The sequence below is a fragment of the Xiphophorus hellerii genome, chromosome 14 (genome assembly GCF_003331165.1).
Source record: "Xiphophorus hellerii strain 12219 chromosome 14, Xiphophorus_hellerii-4.1, whole genome shotgun sequence".
NCBI classification, from domain to species: domain Eukaryota; kingdom Metazoa; phylum Chordata; class Actinopteri; order Cyprinodontiformes; family Poeciliidae; genus Xiphophorus; species Xiphophorus hellerii.
Window position 1 is genome coordinate 23762319 of NC_045685.1, and position 18245 is coordinate 23780563.

Genomic DNA, 18245 nt, shown 5'->3' on the forward strand with positions numbered 1-18245 from the left:
GCCTCCAAGTCACTTAAACTCGCTCTTTTAAATACCAGATCTCTCTGTGCTAAAGCTCTATTAATTAATGATTTCATCACTGAGCATAATATCGATGTTATGTTTCTGAGAGAAACATGGTTGAATGATAATAATGAATCGATCGTACTAATTGAATCTGCGCCTCCTAAGTACAATTTCTTCAGTGAGAATAGAAAACACAAAAAAGGAGGAGGCGTGGCTTCAATATTTAAGAAAACCATAAACTGTAGTAAAATCTCTTTGGGTCACTTCACCTCTTTTGAGTATCTTGGAATTGAGGTTAAAGGCCACAAACGAAATTTGACTGTAACTTTATACAAAACTCCAACATTTGTGGAAAATTTCTTTACTGACTTGAATGAACTTCTATCTCTTATATGTATTGATTATGATTGTTTAATAATTATTGGTGATTTCAACATTCATGTTGACAACCCCCAAGACAGAGGGGCAAAAAAGCTCGCTAATATTTTAGAGACTTTTGGTCTAACACAACATGTCAAACAAGCAACACACACTCAAGGACACTGTTGACCATGAGGAACGATCTAGAGTCATAGATCTAGAGTCATAGATCTAGAGTTAATGCACAGCTTCAGTTATTACAACTAAAAGCCAGGGATCAGCCCGAAACCTGGGAGTAGTGATGAACTCTGACCTGAACCTCCAGAGCCACATAAAGACAGTTACAAAGTCGGCCTTCTATCACCTGAAGAACATTTCCAGGATTAAAGGACTAATGTCTCAGCCAGATCTAGAGAAACTCATTCATGCGTTCATCTTCAGTCGTATTGATTATTGCAACAGCGTCTTCACAGGTCTGTCCAACAAATCAATCAAACAGCTGCAGCTGATCCAGAATGCTGCTGCTCGTGTTCTCACTAAAACCAGGAAGATAGAGCACATAACACCAGTTTTAAAGTCCCTCCACTGGCTCCCTGTAGCTCAAAGAATAGACTTTAAAATACTGTTGTTAGTTTATAAATCACTGAACGGCTTAGCACCACAATACATTAAAGATCTGCTGTTGTTGTATCAACCTTCCAGAACCTCTCAGGTTCTGGTTCTGGTCTGCTCTGCATCCCCAGAACCAGAACCAAACGAGGAGAAGCAGCTTTCAGCATCTTTGCACCACAAATTTGGAACAAACTTCCAGAAAACTGTAAAACAGCTGAAACACTGACTTCTTTTAAATCTAGACTAAAAACTCACCTGTTTAGGATTGTATTTGAAATGTAATCAATAACAAATTTATTGATAGAACTTTATTTAATGTCGTGTTTTGATTGTTGATTCTATGTTGCTTTGTGTTTCTGTGTTTGATATGATGTAAAGCACTTTGAAATGCCTTGATAGTGAAATGTACCATACAAATAAAATGTGATTGATTGATTGATTGATTGATTGATTGATTGACAAGAAAAGCCACAGATCCAGAAAAATAAATTCTCTGGAGACTTTGTGTCTCCATTTACTTGTAAAATGTTTATCTGCTGGTTTCTCAGCTCTGCAAACCCCATAGACAGAACAATGGTGTTGCTTATCGTTTGGGTTTGAATTGTGAGTAGTCAGAACAAAAAGTGGGATAACTCAACTTTACTTTGACTAGTCATAATTTGATTATATGAAGTATGTGCTTCAGATAGTAATACACTATAGATATCTTGAATTGAAACCACCATATATATTAATGGTAAATCTGATGTCATTTATTCTAGTCAGGATGTAATTAAATATACCTCAAAGACATATTTTGTCTGATCAAAAACATAATTATATTGTTTAAACATTTCTAGTCGGAAACTAATTTCAGATATACAGAATGAAAGTTTGGTAAACTCATTTATTAACAGAACGGCCTGCCATAGAAAACGCTGATGCATTTATGGAATAATAATATTAATAATAATATTTTTTGGAATCGACCTGCTCTCCCGAACCTCCCGAAGTCCAACCAGCGCTCTGTTTCTGTCTTATCAGTTAATTTATTTCTGTAAAACATTCATCCTAATTCGGTTTCAAACATTGTTTCCTTTAATCTGTCTCCTGTATTTCCTCCAGCTTTTGTCCGTTTCGCGCCTCATGTCATCAGTAAACCGTGAAGGTGTTTCGTACCTATCCGGTGTAAGATGATCCTCGGTATCCGGCTGAAATCCATCAGTCTGCGCTGATCCTCCATCTCTTCCTCCATCTCTTCCTCCATCTCTTCCTCCATCTTGACGTTGATTTCTTTCCACTCTGTGAATGTTTTTTCATCAGGAGTTAACATCTCGTTAATAAAATCTCTCTGATGCGGAACTGACGACATTTTTACTTTAAACACTCAGATATTTACCTAAAACTAGCGACGTTCTTTCTGTGCCGAGGCTTCGAAGCGTGTCAGGAGAAAACCAGGATTTTTGTGAAGAGTGAATCGAGGCTTTTGCTGTTGGAGCAGGATGTGACGTTTGAAGCTGTACCACGTGACTGAGTCTTCTTCTTCTTGGATTTATTGGCGGTTGGCAACAAACTTTTAGTTTACCGCCACTTACTGGTATGGAATGTGGTTCGTAATGGTCTATCTATTTATATATATAAAAACTATTACTACTATTACTACTAATAATAATAATAAATAAATAAATCCCACCTATACATATAAATATTTATACCTATCTATACTCATACACACACATGTATACATACTTGTATATAACTTTATATTCTACCCACCTATATCATGCACAGATTCACAAACACACCTACCATAATCAAATTCTATGAATTAATTTAGTTTTCTTTAGAAATTGAATAACTATTTTTATATGTTTACTCCCCAAATTCCTCAGAATATCTAATAAATTAATCTTTCCTTTAATACATTCAAACTCTCTCCTCATATTTGTTCTCTCTCTTTCATACTTATGGCATTCCAATATAACATGTTCTATTGTTTCATATTTTTCACAGTAATCACATTTGCCAGCAGTATGCTTTTGTATTTTAAAAAGTGTATAATTAAGTCCTGTATGTCCAAGTCTTAACCTTGTTATCACTCTTTCCTCCTTTCTATTTCATTTCTTCTTTCTCCTACCATCTTCTGAATTTTATAAAACCATCTTCCTGTTTTTCCTTCATCCCACCTTTTTTGCCATTTTTCCATCAGTTTTTCTTTAACAACGCTCTTTCCCTCGGATTTACTTGTTTTAACTGTAAAACTAATATTATTCTGACTTGCCCAATCCAAAAAACTTATTAAATCACGGCTTTATATAAAGGATTTATGACTACAAAATACAGTAAACTTCATATGTGAAAACAAAATGGGAAAAGTAAAATGAAAACCGCAGAAGAAGAATGGCATGGTTATTGCTCGACTGCTTGGAAATGTATAAATTTATATTCATGGAGAATTTAACTTGATTATATTTTTCATAACACCAAAACAAAAAAATGTGTTGAACCAGGAGAAGCCGAAGTCCTGGAGACAATGTGGAAACACAGAACACAACCACTGGCATATACTTTGGGACTGTACAGTTATAAGACAATATTGGACAGAAATGCACACAAATATTGAAAATATCTCTAATACAAGAATATCTTTTAAATTCACCACCTTTATTGTGGGTAACAGAATTTCTACCTGACAATGCAAAACATTTGTAACAGATTTCAATTATGGAAGAGTCTGTGGGCTGTATAATATCCTTATACATAAAAGTAATGTATTTTCAAAATAATACCCACTTGTCCCCTCTTTGTGTTCTGTTTTTGTAAATGGTAAAGAGGAGGAATTTTGTAATTGATCACAGACTGGAACTGTGACCTTGAGGTGAAATCAAGCTTTTGTAATCTTCTCAATGCTTCAAAAACAAAGAATTACAAATAAAAAACAAACAGTTATTGCTAGTTACATTTATAACTGAAATTTAATCTATATAACCAATACATTTACTAACACCATAAATACTAAACAAATTCTCAAATACAGATAAATAAAAAAACACAAATGGGTAAAAATACATTTATTTGTCATTATTTGTTATATGTGTCCAGAGCACATATAACAAGAATAAAGTTCATGCAGATCTTTCATAAAAAAAGGAAAAACATCTCAGGTTTCATCATAACTTATCAAACCTTCTGCCTGCTTTGTTGTCATCATATAATCAACAGTATTTCCAAAATCAGAACCTGAAGAGTAAATACTGAAAAACTAAAGCATATATAGATAAAAAAAAAACAAAAAAACATCATTCCTGACAGACAATTAAATTGCAACCTAACAGTGAATATAGAAACAGCAACAATAGACTTTGAGAAATATTTATTTTAGGTGTAAAAACAATACAGTAATAATACTGTAGACCGGCGGTTTTCAAAGTGTGAGGCGCGCCTCCCCTAGGGGGCGCCAGAGCACTTTAGGGGAGGCGCGGTGCAAGGGAAAAAATAAACCGGAAAAGAAGCTTAACCGGATTCGCGCATCAAAAGCACAAGCACATTGTTCCCACTAAAACTAAGGTGAGCTGAACAGTAATGTTGCCAATGTGTTGCCATGTTGCCAATTTAGTTAAAATCATAAATAAAATGAGTTACACGTGATTCAGGACCGTGATAGAAAAAGAAAGGGTGCGCATAGCGTACATAATTGTTTTTTCTTTTGTATGCCTCCGCTCTTTCATACAGCACGCTCTTTTAGCTCGAGATAAATTGTTTAGATGAGCCACAAAAAGAGCTCCACGATTTTGCAACTGTTTAGGTTTTTGATTTATTTTTTAATTTCAAGGAAATGTGCAACATTTACAGATGTGTTCTTTGGAACACATCTGTACACTGTTGGTATCTCAAACATTAAACTCAGAATCTCAGATGTAACGTTTGTTTGAGAAAACGGTTGAAAAATGAGTTTGGGGTTGTTCTTATCATTAGAAAAATGAAAAAAGGGCGTATTTGCCATACAAAGGCCCTGATAAAATAATTAAAATGGGAGGAAATGTTTTAAAATGTTCATGTGTTAAATTTCATTCAGATAAAGTGTCATTTTAAAAGATGAGATGGTTCTAAAATAAAAGCAATTAGAAGGTGTTTTGTAGTGGCATTTGTTTGCCTGTGGGTTGATTATCGGGGGAGGGGGGCGCAGCAGGCATTGTGCTCCTTGGAGGGGGGCTCACCCTTTCATACTTTGAAAACCCCTGCTGTAGACTGTTTAGGTTTTATACATTTTAATAAAAATATTGTCACGCCAAAGTCACCGTGTTGTTCATGCTGCAATGCATTCTGGGTAAATGATGTACAGTGGTCCAACTGCCCAGCTATGTCCAGCCAAAACAGCGATGAGCAACGTCTTTTTAAACCCATCAAACGAAAAAATGGCAAATTCCATGAAAAATATAACAAAAGATGAACATTTTTGAAGTAATTATGAGTTTTGGCGTACAGCAAACAGGAATTTTTTAGTTAAAAGGAAAATTATTATATATTTAGGCCATGTTCAATTGATCGTGGATCCTTTTAAGAAACAAACCAATAATATCTCACAAGACAAAAACATTAAAAACTTTGTAAGACTTAATATGTCACTTAAAAACCCTTTTACATAAAAAAGATAAAACTGAAAGAATAAAGTGAAAGTTGCACATTTTAGATAAACGTCCTTTTTGAGATGCATTCTTCTTTACGCTGCTGCGCTATAAAAATGTGATCCAGCTGTAATTACTCTGCTTCAAAACAATGAGTTACGGAAAATCTTGGTACGTGAGGTTCCGATTATGCAGTTCCATCTGCACGAGTCCCCATGTTAAAAGTTAACTGGCAATTTGGAAGGAAGCCATTTCCACAGGTTGGACATAAGAAACACCACATGTATGAGTTGTCATGTGAACAAATAAATAGTCTTTTCGACAGAAACCTTTTCCACATATCCCACACAAGTAAAGCTTTTCACCTGTATGAGTGCTCAAGTGCCTAGTTAAATTGCCTTTTTGACTGAAACGTTTTCCACAAGTTCTACATGAGAAAGGCTTCACAACTGCGTGAGTGCTCATGTGATTAGTTAAACTGCTTTTTTGACAGAAACTTTTTCCACAAGTTCTACATGAGAAAGATTTCTCACCTGTATGAGTCCTCATGTGACTAGTTAAACTGCTTTTTTGACAGAAACTTTTTCCACAAGTCCTACATGAGAAAGGCTTCACTACTGCGTGAGTGCTCAAGTGCCTAGTGAAATTGCCTTTTTGACGGAAACTTTTACCACAAGTTCTACATGAGAAAGGCTTCTCACCTGTATGAACCGTCATGTGAATAAGTAAACTGCTTTTTTGACAGAAACTTTTTTCACAAGTCCTACATGAGAAAGGCTTCTCACCTGTATGAGCCCTCATGTGACTAGTTAAACTGCTTTTATGACGGAAACTTTTTCCACAAGTTCTACATGAGAAAGGTTTCTCATCTGTGTGAATCCTCTTGTGCCTAGTTAAATTGTTTTTATGACTGAAACTTTTTCCACAAGTTCTACATGAGAAAGGCTTCTCACCTGTATGAACCGTCATGTGAATAAGTAAACTGCTTTTTTGACAGAAACTTTTTTCACAAGTCCTACATGAGAAAGGCTTCTCACCTGTATGAATCCTGATGTGTCTAGTTAAATTTTTTTTTTGACGGAAATTTTTTCCACAAGTTCTACATGAGAAAGGTTTCTAACCAGTATGAACCCTCATGTGAATAGTTAAACTGCTTTGGTGACGGAAATTTTTTCCACAACTCCCACATGAAAAGCTCTTCTCATCTGTATGAGACCACATGTGACGAACTGAACTGCTTTTATGACGAAAACTTTTTCCACAGGTCCCACATGAGAAAGGCTTCTCATCTGTGTGAGACCACATGTGACAAATTAAACTGCTTTTATGACGAAAACTTTTTCCACAGGTCCCACATGAGAAAGGCTTCTCATCTGTGTGAGTCCTCTTGTGACTAATTAAACTGCTTTTTCGACGAAAACTTTTTCCACAAGTCCCACATGAGAATGGTTTCTCATCTGTATGAGTCCGTATGTGACTAATTAAAGTGCTTTTTTGACAGAAACTTTTTTCACAAGTCCTACATGAGAAAGGCTTCTCACCTGTATGAATCCTCATGTGTCTAGTTAAATTGCTTTTTTGACAAAAACTTTTTCCACAAGTCCTACATGAGAAATCCTTTTTACCTGTGTGAGTGCTCAAGTGACTAATTAAACTGCTTTTCTGACGAAAACCTTTTCCACAAGTCCCACATGAGAAAGGCTTCTCATTTGTATAAACCCTTTTGTGACTAGTTAAATTTCTTTTTTGATAGAAACTTTTCCCACAAGTCCCACACGAGAAAGGTTTCTCACTTCTATGAATTTTCATGTGACTAGTTAAACTGCTTTTACATTGGAAACTTATTCTGCAGGTCACACATGAGAAAGGGTTCTTACTTGTGTGGATAATCATGTGACGAAGTAAGTTTGATCGGCGTGTGAAACTTTTTCCACAGGTTGAACATGTGAAAGGGTTCTTGTCAGTGTGAGTTGTCATGCGTGTCATCAACAAACTGCTTTGAGAAAAGGCTTCATCACAGATTTTACAAGAATATAGTTTTTGTTGTGTGTGAGCTTTCTTGTATGTTTTTTGTTTTGAACTTTCAGTTTGACCTTTCTGCAATTTGATTTTCTCATATTTCTCCTTTTGTTTCTGTTCTTTGTTTCTCTTTCTCCCTAGATCGTCAGAATTGCTTCCTTCCCCATCTTGGTTCTCATCTTCAGAAGAGTCATGAGAGATGAGGTGGTTCCTCTGTGGTTCTGTTTCATTGTGGATTATTTGCACATTAAAAGGAATCACCAAAATGTCATCAGTCTCCTGTTTCAGCACAAGATGCTCTTCATCCTGACTGATGCAGAGTTGCTTCTCTTCCTCTTTGAGCTGTTGATGTTCTGGTTCTTGTAGCTCCTGTTTTATCTCCAGAGGTTCTGGTTCCTGTTTTATCTGCAGAGGTTCTGGTTCCTGTTTTATCTGCAGAGGTTCTGGTTCCTGTTTTATCTGCAGAGGTTCTGGTTCCTGTTTTATCTGCAGAGGTTCTGGTTCCTCTTGTTTTAAAGTGAAGTTCCCCTCCTGGTTGCTGAGGTCATTGAAAATCCCATCGTCTTCACACACAGAACAATGTTGGAGATCTGGACCAAAACACAAAACAAAAACTTTAAATTTTGAGACAAACAATGAACCCTTCACTTAAATCCCTTGATGCAACTAATCAGCTTTCTCTTAATTATTCTAAAATTATACATTTTTATTTGTGAAAATCAGTCAAAACGTATTACGGACATTTTTTCCAATGTTGTCTGGCATTTAGCAAATAAATGATTTTGGTAATTCCGAGTTCAGGTCCAATTTATCTTCTGATCATGAGGAAAAAATTTTATTGTGTTTTAAAAAAAAAAATCCTACACATGTATCTCAATTTAACTCTACATTTGGAAAAATAACTTGATAAAAGTGATTCTTCTAATGAACTAGATGTCAGTCAAAACATGTCCTGGACATCCAGGTGAGCAAACAAAATGCCAATATGTTAACTGAGTGGCTCCCTGACAAATATTCACACAGCAGCTCGACTAAGTCCATATCAATCCTCCTTTGCATTAGCAGCAGTTCTTTGTTACTGGAACCTCAATCGGCCTTCACACCTCAGCATCGCTCTGCTGTACGTTGAGACCGCTGTGCACTGCAACCTCAACTCCAAACCGGTCCATCAGTTCTGCATGTGACCATCAGGCACATTATGTCCAGTCAGGCTCAGCTTATCTCCACTGAGAAGCAGGGTTTCCCCCACTGTATTACCTTTAGCTGCCAGGCTAAGTGTTGCTTATTTATGTTCTTGGGAAAAAAAGTAAAAGAAAAATTACTTAACTTTTTTTCCCCATTCTTAATAAACCGGACTGCAAACGTCTCTGTTGTTTTGAGCGTTTCACTGGCGGAGCAGAAATATTCCTAAGATATTAGTTTATAGTTGGTGCATTTAAACTTCCACAAAGCCGGCAGTCAGTCAAACTTCTCTCACAGCAGAGCAAAAGGGGACAGTGGCTAATTTTTAGACGCTTGCAAAGGTAGAGAGAACATTGGTGGATAAGATCAGCTTCACATTCAAGTATTGGCTGATCACCAATTCCCCACAATTAAGGAAATCAGGGCCGATTTATTGGTGCACTCTTATTTTCCAGACACCAAAAAACATTAACTTATTGCCAAAAACGGCTGGGTGATTTTCTAAGCATTTGGGCTGCTTTGAGAGGCAATAGAAACTCAAAGAGAAGCACAAAAAAAATATTCAAAATGTGAATTGTCCATCACAATTCCCATTTTAATGAAATGTGTTGTTGCTCCAGGGAAACTCAGATCTATTCAAATTCTGACAGTGAGGACAACTTTTACTGTGGCAGCTGAAGGAGGAACAGCTTGTCCTGCTCTCTTGTCCTTACTGATAACTTTGCCTGAGATATTTTTAAAATGACAGTTTTTATAGTTATATTTACATTTTTGACATCACTACTGGATTACTACAAACTTAAGGACTGGGGGATTTTGTTACTTTTATTTTTACCTTACTTTTCTTCATCTCCAAGTTGAACCAGGGCAAAATGCCTCCGGCCGACCCCAAGGACATTAGCAGTATTATACAACGACTTCAGCTTATAGAAATGAAGATCAAACTGCTGGAGGTGAACTTTGAGATCAATGCTACCTGTGAAAATGAGACAACTCTTCCTCAAATCAATGGGGAGGTCGTTCGCCCCGCATCTCCAAAACCAGAACCAAACGAGGAGAAGCAGCTTTCAGCTTCTATGCACCACAAATTTGGAACAAACTTCCAGAAAACTGTAAAACAGCTGAAACACTGACTTCCTTTAAATCTCCATTAAAAACCCACCTGTTTAGGATTTGTTGTGATTTAAACTCGACGGACCAAAAACATGTGAGCGCACAAACAGGAAATCAGCCAACACAGAATAACCAGAGTTTACTTTTTTTATTCTTTTTTAGCACTAAAAAAGAAAGAGACGCTTACCCTTACAGGCTAATTTGTTGTAAAATGAATATGACCGCATTTACACAGCATCTGATCAAATACGGAAGAATCATTGTTTATATCTAAAAACACGCCCAGTGGTCGCCTGATGTCGTACGTCAGCTAAAGTTGCTATTTCTACAAAGGCCTTTGTGTAAAAGTGAAGAATTCCATGTGTGTAACAAACGGTGTGTCCTTGATAAGGGTCTCAACAGACTGCAGATCCGATGAGGCGACTACAGGGAGAACCCCTCACCTGGACGAATCAGCGTGGCCGGCTCTGAGCCGAAACCCACCTTCAACCTCAACACCTGCTCCACCAAAGAAAAACAAACAAGCAGCTGCAACCAAAACGGTTCCACCGACCCCGCTCCCAAGGACAGAGCGACCAGCCAGAGCCTCAAAACATTCTGACTCTGTGGGAATCCCACTGAAAAATAGATTTTCTGTTCTCCAGCCTGAGCCTCTGAGTGAAACCTCGCTTTCAAACATCAACAATGAGGCAAGTCTAACACATCCACCCCACAAAGCTCCAAAGGACAAAGCGGCTACCAGGAAAATGAAAGGTATGCCAGAAGTGCTTATTGTTGGAGATGAGGCAGTAAATGGAATCTGTCACGTTTGTAATCCCAAGAAAACGAGAGTGATTTCTTTTCCTGGTGACACTGTATCTGATTTAACTCGTAAAGTTCTTTCGCTAACCACTGATCAGCCAGATATTGAGTCTTTAGTTGTGCATGTTGGAGCCAACGATGTGGCAAAGCAGAAATCTGAGATTCTGAAAAAGGACTTTAATATTCTTCTAAACACTATGGGAACGTTAAAAATGAAGTTATTTCTCAGTGGTCCAATTCCATCACCTCAATGGGGAGACGAAAAACACTCCAGGCTGGACATGATAAACAAATGGCTGATTAAAAGCTGCTCTGCCAGCTCAGTGACCTTCATCGATAACCTCTGGATCTATTGGCAGCGTTTTCACCTTTTTGGAAGAAGTGGACGCAATCTTAATAAACATGGGATAAAGCTACTCACTGCAAATCTTTTTCATTTTATCAACAAGGACAGCAACGTGATCATCGCTTCAGAAGAACAGGCTCAAGGATTTCTGACTAGGATGAAACCCTTTTCTCTTATCAGGAGCAAAAACAAGCTGATACATCGACTGGAGACGGAGCGACTAGTTCCCTTCCTCCTTCTCCCCTCCCTCTCTGCTCACCCACTCATTCACAGGATTCACAAGATACACATGAAGAAATGTCTTCTGGACCGGAGTTTATTAAATTTACAGATGGAATGAATCAACAGGTTGTACTTGGGACGTCTCTCCTTAGCGCTCACGTAGCAGACTTCACTTCATTTAAGCCACCTGACTCTAACGTCCCAGAGGATCCATCACTCTGCGTTTCTGAGGTCTGAGGCCGGGGTCCAGACTTTATCTTTACACCCTTCTTGCTCCAGAATGTGTCTGGCCCCTCGGCACTGCAGAACAGGACATTACCTGTCCGGATCACTACAAGAAAATTTACAAGAAACAGAAACATAAAATACAGCTGCTTTAATTCAAACATCAGACTGTTCCCCTGCCTAAAGGAACCTCAGACTGAAGAACTCTTGGCCTCCAAGTCACTTAAACTAGCTTTTTTAAATACCAGATCTCTCTGTGCTAAAGCTCTATTAATTAATGATTTCATCACTGAGCATAATATCGATGTCATGTTTCTGACAGAAACATGGTTGAATGATAATAATGAATCGATCGCACTAATTGAATCTGCGCCTCCTAACTACAATTTCTTCAGTGAGAATAGAAAACACAAAAAAGGAGGAGGCGTGGCTTCAATATTTAAGAATACCATAAATTGTAGTAAAATCTCTTTGGGTCACTTCACCTCTTTTGAGTATCTTGGAATTGAGGTTAAAGGCCACAAACGAACTTTGACTGTAACTCTATACAAAACTCCAACATTTGTGGAAAATTTCTTTACTGACTTTTGGTCTAACACAACATGTCAAACAAGCAACACACACTCAAGGACACACACTGGACCTGGTTATCAGTAAGGGTGTGAATATTTCCAATGTCTCTGTAACTGATGTCGCCCTGTCGCATCACTTCCTGTTATCTTTGAAAGTTCTTTATCTTTTAACCCACTTGGACAAACAGCAACCATCACAAAACGTTCTCTCACTGAAAACACAGCAGAAACTTTTAATCAAATCTACTCTTCTTCTTCACCCTTAAGCTGTAATGATGTAGATAAGTTGGTAAATGATTTTCAGTCTAAAGTTTCAGATATTATTGATTCCATTGCCCCAATTAAAATGAAGGTTGTGTCTGATAAAAAGAAATCTCCATGGAGAAATGCACAAACAGTTAGATCTGCAAGACAACTCTGCCGTAGGGCAGAACGAAAATGGCGTAAAACTCAACTCCACGTTCATTGTGACATATATAAAGAAAACCTACGTAACTATCATTTAACACTAAAACATGCAAGAGAGGCTTTCCTTGCAGATGTCATAAACAAAAACATTAACAATGCTCGAGCTTTATTTGCAACAGTTGACAGAATCACAAACCCTCCTGTGATGTTACCGCCTGAATTCCAATGTATTGCCGCCTGCAACCAGTTTTCCAGCTTCTTTTCAGAGAAAATTGAAAAAATCAGATTATTAATCTGTACATCCACTATAAAGTCAGTACCAATGCTGTGCCCAAACAAAACAAATACAGGAAAAATGACCCAATTCCAACTACTTAATTTTAAAACCTTAGAGGAAATTATAAGTCAACTAAGCTCCAGTTCCTGCTGTCTGGATGTCCTAGATCTATAACTCTAGAACATTTCTTTAAGAAAGTCCTGCCTGTTGTTGCTGCTGATCTGATCCAAATAGTAAACTCATCGCTCTCATCAGGCGTTTTCCCCCAGGCTCTGAAAACAGCAGTAATCAAACCACTGATAAAAAAGAACAATCTGGACAAATCACTAATGCAGAATTACAGGCCGACCTTTGACCTCCCATTCATCAGCAAAGTTATAGAAAAAGCTGTGTAAACAATTAACTAGCTTCCTAATGATAACCAACCTCTTTGACTCCTTCCAGTCTGGTTTCCATGGTTACCACAGCCCTCGTAAAAATGTTCAATGACATCCATATAAATACGGACTGTGGCAGAACCACAGTGCTGGTTCTGTTGGACCTCAGTGCAGTTTTTGACACTGTTGACCATGACATACTACTGAGTCGACTGGAGAGTTGGGTCGGACTCTCCGGTCCAGTGCTTAACTGGTTTGAATCTTACATAAAGAACAGGGATTTCTTTGTTTCAATTGGAAACTTCTCATCAAAGAGGTCAAAGGTCACATGTGGGGTACCCCAAGGTTCAATCCTAGGACCCCTTTTATTCAATATTTATATGCTCCCACTAGCTCAGGTTATAACCGGAAATAATATTAGCTACCATAACTATGCAGTCCAATCACTGAACAGATGCTTAGAACAGATAAATGTGTGGATGTGTCAAAACTTTCTCCAGCTGAACAGAAACAAAACTGAAGTTATTATTTTTGGACCTAAAGAGGAACGATCTAGAGTTATAGATCTAGAGTCATAGATCTAGAGTCAATGCGCAGCTTCAGTTAATACAACTGAAAACCAGCGATCAGCCCAAAACCTGGGAGTAGTGATGGACTCTGACCTGAACCTCCAGAGCCACATAAAGACAGTTACAAAGTCGGCCTTCTATCACCTGAAGAACATTTCCAGGATTAAAGGACTAATGTCTCAGCCAGATCTAGAGAAACTCATCCATGCGTTCATCTTCAGTCGTATTGATTATTGCAACAGCGTCTTCACATGTCTGTCCAGCAAATCAATCAAACAGCTGCAGCTGATCCAGAATGCTGCTGCTGGCGTTCTGACTAAAACCAGGAAGATAGAGCAAATAACACCAGTTTTAAAGTCCCTCCACTGGCTCCCTGTAGCTCAAAGAATAGACTTTAAAATACTGTTGTTAGTTTATAAATCACTGAACGGCTTAGCACCACAATACATTAAAGATCTGCTGTTGTTGTATCAACCTTCCAGAATCTCTCAGGTCTTCCGGTTCTGGTTCTGCTCTGCATCCCCAGAACCAGAACCAAACGAGGAGAAGCAGCTTTCAGCATCTATGCACCACAAATTTGGAACAAACTTCCAGAAAACTGTAAAACAGCTGAAACACTGACTTCTTTTAAATCTAGACTAAAAACCCACCTGTTTAGGATTGTATTTGAAATGTAATCAATTACAAATTTATTGATGGAACTTTATTTAATGTCGTGTTTTGATTGTTGATTCTATGTTGCTTTGTGTTTCTGTGTTTGATATGATGTAAAGCACTTTGAAATGCTTTGATAGTGAAATGTACCATACAAATAAAATGTGATTGATTGATTGATTGACAAGAAAAGCCACAGATCCAGAAAAATAAATTCTCTGGAGACTTTGTGTCTCCATTTACTTGTAAAATGTTTATTTGCTGGTTTCTCAGCTCTGCAAACCCCATAGACAGAACAATGGTGTTGCTTATCGTTTGGGTTTGAATTGTGAGTAGTCGGAAACAAAAAGTGGGATAACTCAACTTTACTTTGGCTAGTCATAATTTGATTATATGAAATATGTGCTTTAGATAGTAAAACACTATAGATATCTTGAATTGAAACCACCATATATATTAATGGTAAATCTGATGTCATTTATTCTAGTCAGGATGTAATTAAATATACTAGGGCTGAAACGATTCATCGAGTAACACGATTACAAAAAATCCTCGAGGAAATTTATCTGCCTCGAAGCTTCGCTAAATTTATTGTATTGTAATAAGCAATGCTGTTAAATACGCAGCACACTGGTCTAGCCGGAGGGTTTTTGTGTTGCACAACGCTACCACTTCCGTTAGCGCCTGGAGCACATGTGCTAAGTTTGTAGCTATGGAGGGAACCGGAGAATGCTCAGAAGGAGAACCCCGAAAGCGACAAAAAATGTCAAAAGTTTGGGAACATTTTAGTCTAAACGGAAAGGACAACACAGCGCAATGCATCCACTGCAAAGCAGAATTGGCGTACCACAACAGCACGACATCAATGTTGCAGCATCTGAAGAGAAAACACTTGCTACATGCATCCAACTCATACACGGTTGCCAACAGGTAACGTTTATGTTCTCTTTGCTAACTACGTTGTGTGATAAACTGCCATGTTATAGATGTAAATTGAGGCACATTATTTTGCTAACGTTACATCTAAACATAGCGGTTACTTAACCGGGTGTAGTGTAAATTGTATGTGAGGGTGGAACTGAGAGAAATTATGCAGGACTTGATGTAAGTTTGTTAATAAAAATACGCAGCAACAGATTACAGGCATAAGCTGAAAAGCATTTATTTATTGGTGTCTTTCCATCCTGAAAAGTTACAGTCTTTTCTTCTCGCTACTGTTATGTATGAATTAGAAATTTTTGATTAATATTTTTTGTAGTAATTCTATATTTGTTTATACCTAAGCAATCAAGAATAAATAATAGCATCGTTTTAATAAAAATAGCAACATTTTTGCATTTTATCATGACTAGTTAAGGCTGCAGAACTCTGTACAAACTCAAACCTTTACATTTTGAGTAAGTTTATTTTTTTCCTAACATATAGATTACATTCTGTTTTCCAATACATAAAAAAACATTTCACTGCATTTAGATTTTTCTGTGATGGTTAAAAATAATGCTTTTAATTAAAGCATCCTCAAAATTGCGTTATCAATAAAATGTTAGAGTTAAATGAGTTGTTTACTTAGTTCTTTTACGTGTATGTGTATTACTCACTGAAGATAAATACATAAACTAAAAGCTGGAGTATAGACATTTTTATAAGCGTATTTGTGAGCCTGCCACTTTATTATTTGAATATAATTTAATATCTTAGTATAACTTTTCTTCAGGTTAAAGCAAACTACTGTTACAAGTAAACTTTCTAAACTACAAACATTTAACTGTTAGGGATGCTCAAAAAGGAGATATTGGACTGATCTGGACTAACTGGTGTTATTGCAGATTTGCCAATAGTTTATTTTATAAATTTTTTTTATCCGATTACTCGATTAATCGTAAGAATAATCGATAGATTACTCGATTACTAAAATATTCATTTACAACAGCCCTAAAATATACCTCAAAGACATATTTTGTCTGGTCAAAAACATAATTATATTGTTTAAACATTTCTAGTCGGAAACTAATTTCAGATATACAGAATGAAAGTTTGGTAAACCCATTTATTAACAGAACGGCCTGCCATAGAAAACGCTGATGCAATTATGGAATAATAATATTAATAATAATAATAATAATATTTTTTGGAATCGACCTGCTCTCCCGAACCTCCCGAAGTCCAACCAGCGCTCTGTTTCTGTCTTATCAGTTAATTTATTTCTGTAAAACATTCATCCTAATTCGGTTTCAAACATTGTTTCCTTTAATCTGTCTCCTGTATTTCCTCCAGCTTTTGTCCGTTTCGCGCCTCATGTCATCAGTAAACCGTGAAGGTGTTTCGTACCTGTCCGGTGTAAGATGATCCTCGGTATCCGGCTGAAATCCATCAGTCTGCGCTGATCCTCCATCTCTTCCTCCATCTCTTCCTCCATCTCTTCCTCCATCTCTTCCTCCATCTTGACGTTGATTTCTTTCCACTCTGTGAATGTTTTTTCATCAGGAGTTAACATCTCGTTAATAAAATCTCTCTGATGCTGAACTGACGACATTTTTACTTTAAACACTCAGATATTTACGTAAAACTAGCGACGTTTTTTCTGTGCCGAGGCTTCGAAGCGTGTGAGGAGAAAACCAGGATTTTTGTGAAGAGTGAATCGAGGCTTTTGCTGTTGGAGCAGGATGTGACGTTTGAAGCTGTACCACGTGACTGAGTCTTCTTCTTCTTGGATTTATTGGCGGTTGGCAACAAACTTTTAGTAGCATTACCGCCACTTACTGGTATGGAGTGTGGTTCGTAATGGTCTATCTATTTATATATATAAAAACTACTACTATTACTACTAATAACAATAAATAAAATAAATAAATCCTACCTATGCATATAAATATTTATACCTATCTATACTCATACACACACATACATACTTATATATACAGTAACTTTATATTCTACCCACCTATATCATGCACAGATTCACAAACACACCTACCATAATCAAATTCTATGAATTAATTTAGTTTTCTTTAGAAATTGAATAACTATTTTTATATGTTTACTCCCCAAATTCTTCCTCAGAATATCTAATAAATTAATCTTTTCTTTAATACATTCAAACTCTCTCCTCATATTTGTTCTCTCTCTTTCATACTTATGGCATTCCAATATAACATGTTCTATTGTTTCATATTTTTCACAGTAATCACATTTGCCAGCAGTATGCTTTTGTATTTTAAAAAGTGTATAACTAAGTCCTGTATGTCCAAGTCTTAACCTTGTTATCACTCTTTCCTCCTTTCTATTTCATCTTCCTCCTACCATCCTCTGAATTTTATAAAACCATCTTCCTGTTTTTCCTTCATCCCACCTTTTTTGCCATTTTTCCATCAGTTTTTCTTTAACAACGCTCTTTCCCTCGGATTTACTTGTTTTAACTGTAAAACTAATATTATTCTGACTTGCCCTCTTTGCCATTTTATCTGCCTTCTCGTTTCCTTCTACTCCAGTATGTGCTGGAACCCATATAAATATAACTATCAAACCCATATTTTTTATTCTGAATAATGTATGAAGTATTTCTAATAAAATGTCCATCCTACTATCTGATTGATTATATTTTAAACTTAATAAAGCAGATTTTGAATCTGAACAAATTACTGTTTTTAATGGTTTTATGTCTTCTACCCATTGTAAAGCTAATAAACTGATAATCCATCTGTAATTCGTTTTCCTATTTTTATATTGAATTCTGGTACTACAAAAGCTATTCCTATTTTTCCAGTTATTTTTGATGTAAAGCACTTTGAAATGCCTTGATAGTGAAATGTGCTATACAAATAAAATGTGATTGATTGATTGATTGATTGACAAGAAAAGCCACAGATCCAGAAAAATAAATTCTCTGGAGACTTTGTGT

General features: G+C 36.8%; 1 protein-coding gene and 1 long non-coding RNA gene across 2 annotated transcripts in view; both read right to left on the bottom strand.

The window, feature by feature from the left end:
* LOC116733095 (oocyte zinc finger protein XlCOF6-like) overlaps positions 1-18245 on the bottom strand; it is a 778765-nt gene that overhangs the window by 158965 nt on the left and 601555 nt on the right. The window lies entirely within an intron of this gene.
* On the bottom strand, positions 1689-16762 carry LOC116733162 (uncharacterized). Its single transcript, XR_004341960.1, has 2 exons — positions 16291-16762; positions 1689-1760 (listed from the first exon to the last, which is right to left on the bottom strand). It is a non-coding gene; the product is annotated as an uncharacterized LOC116733162 (long non-coding RNA).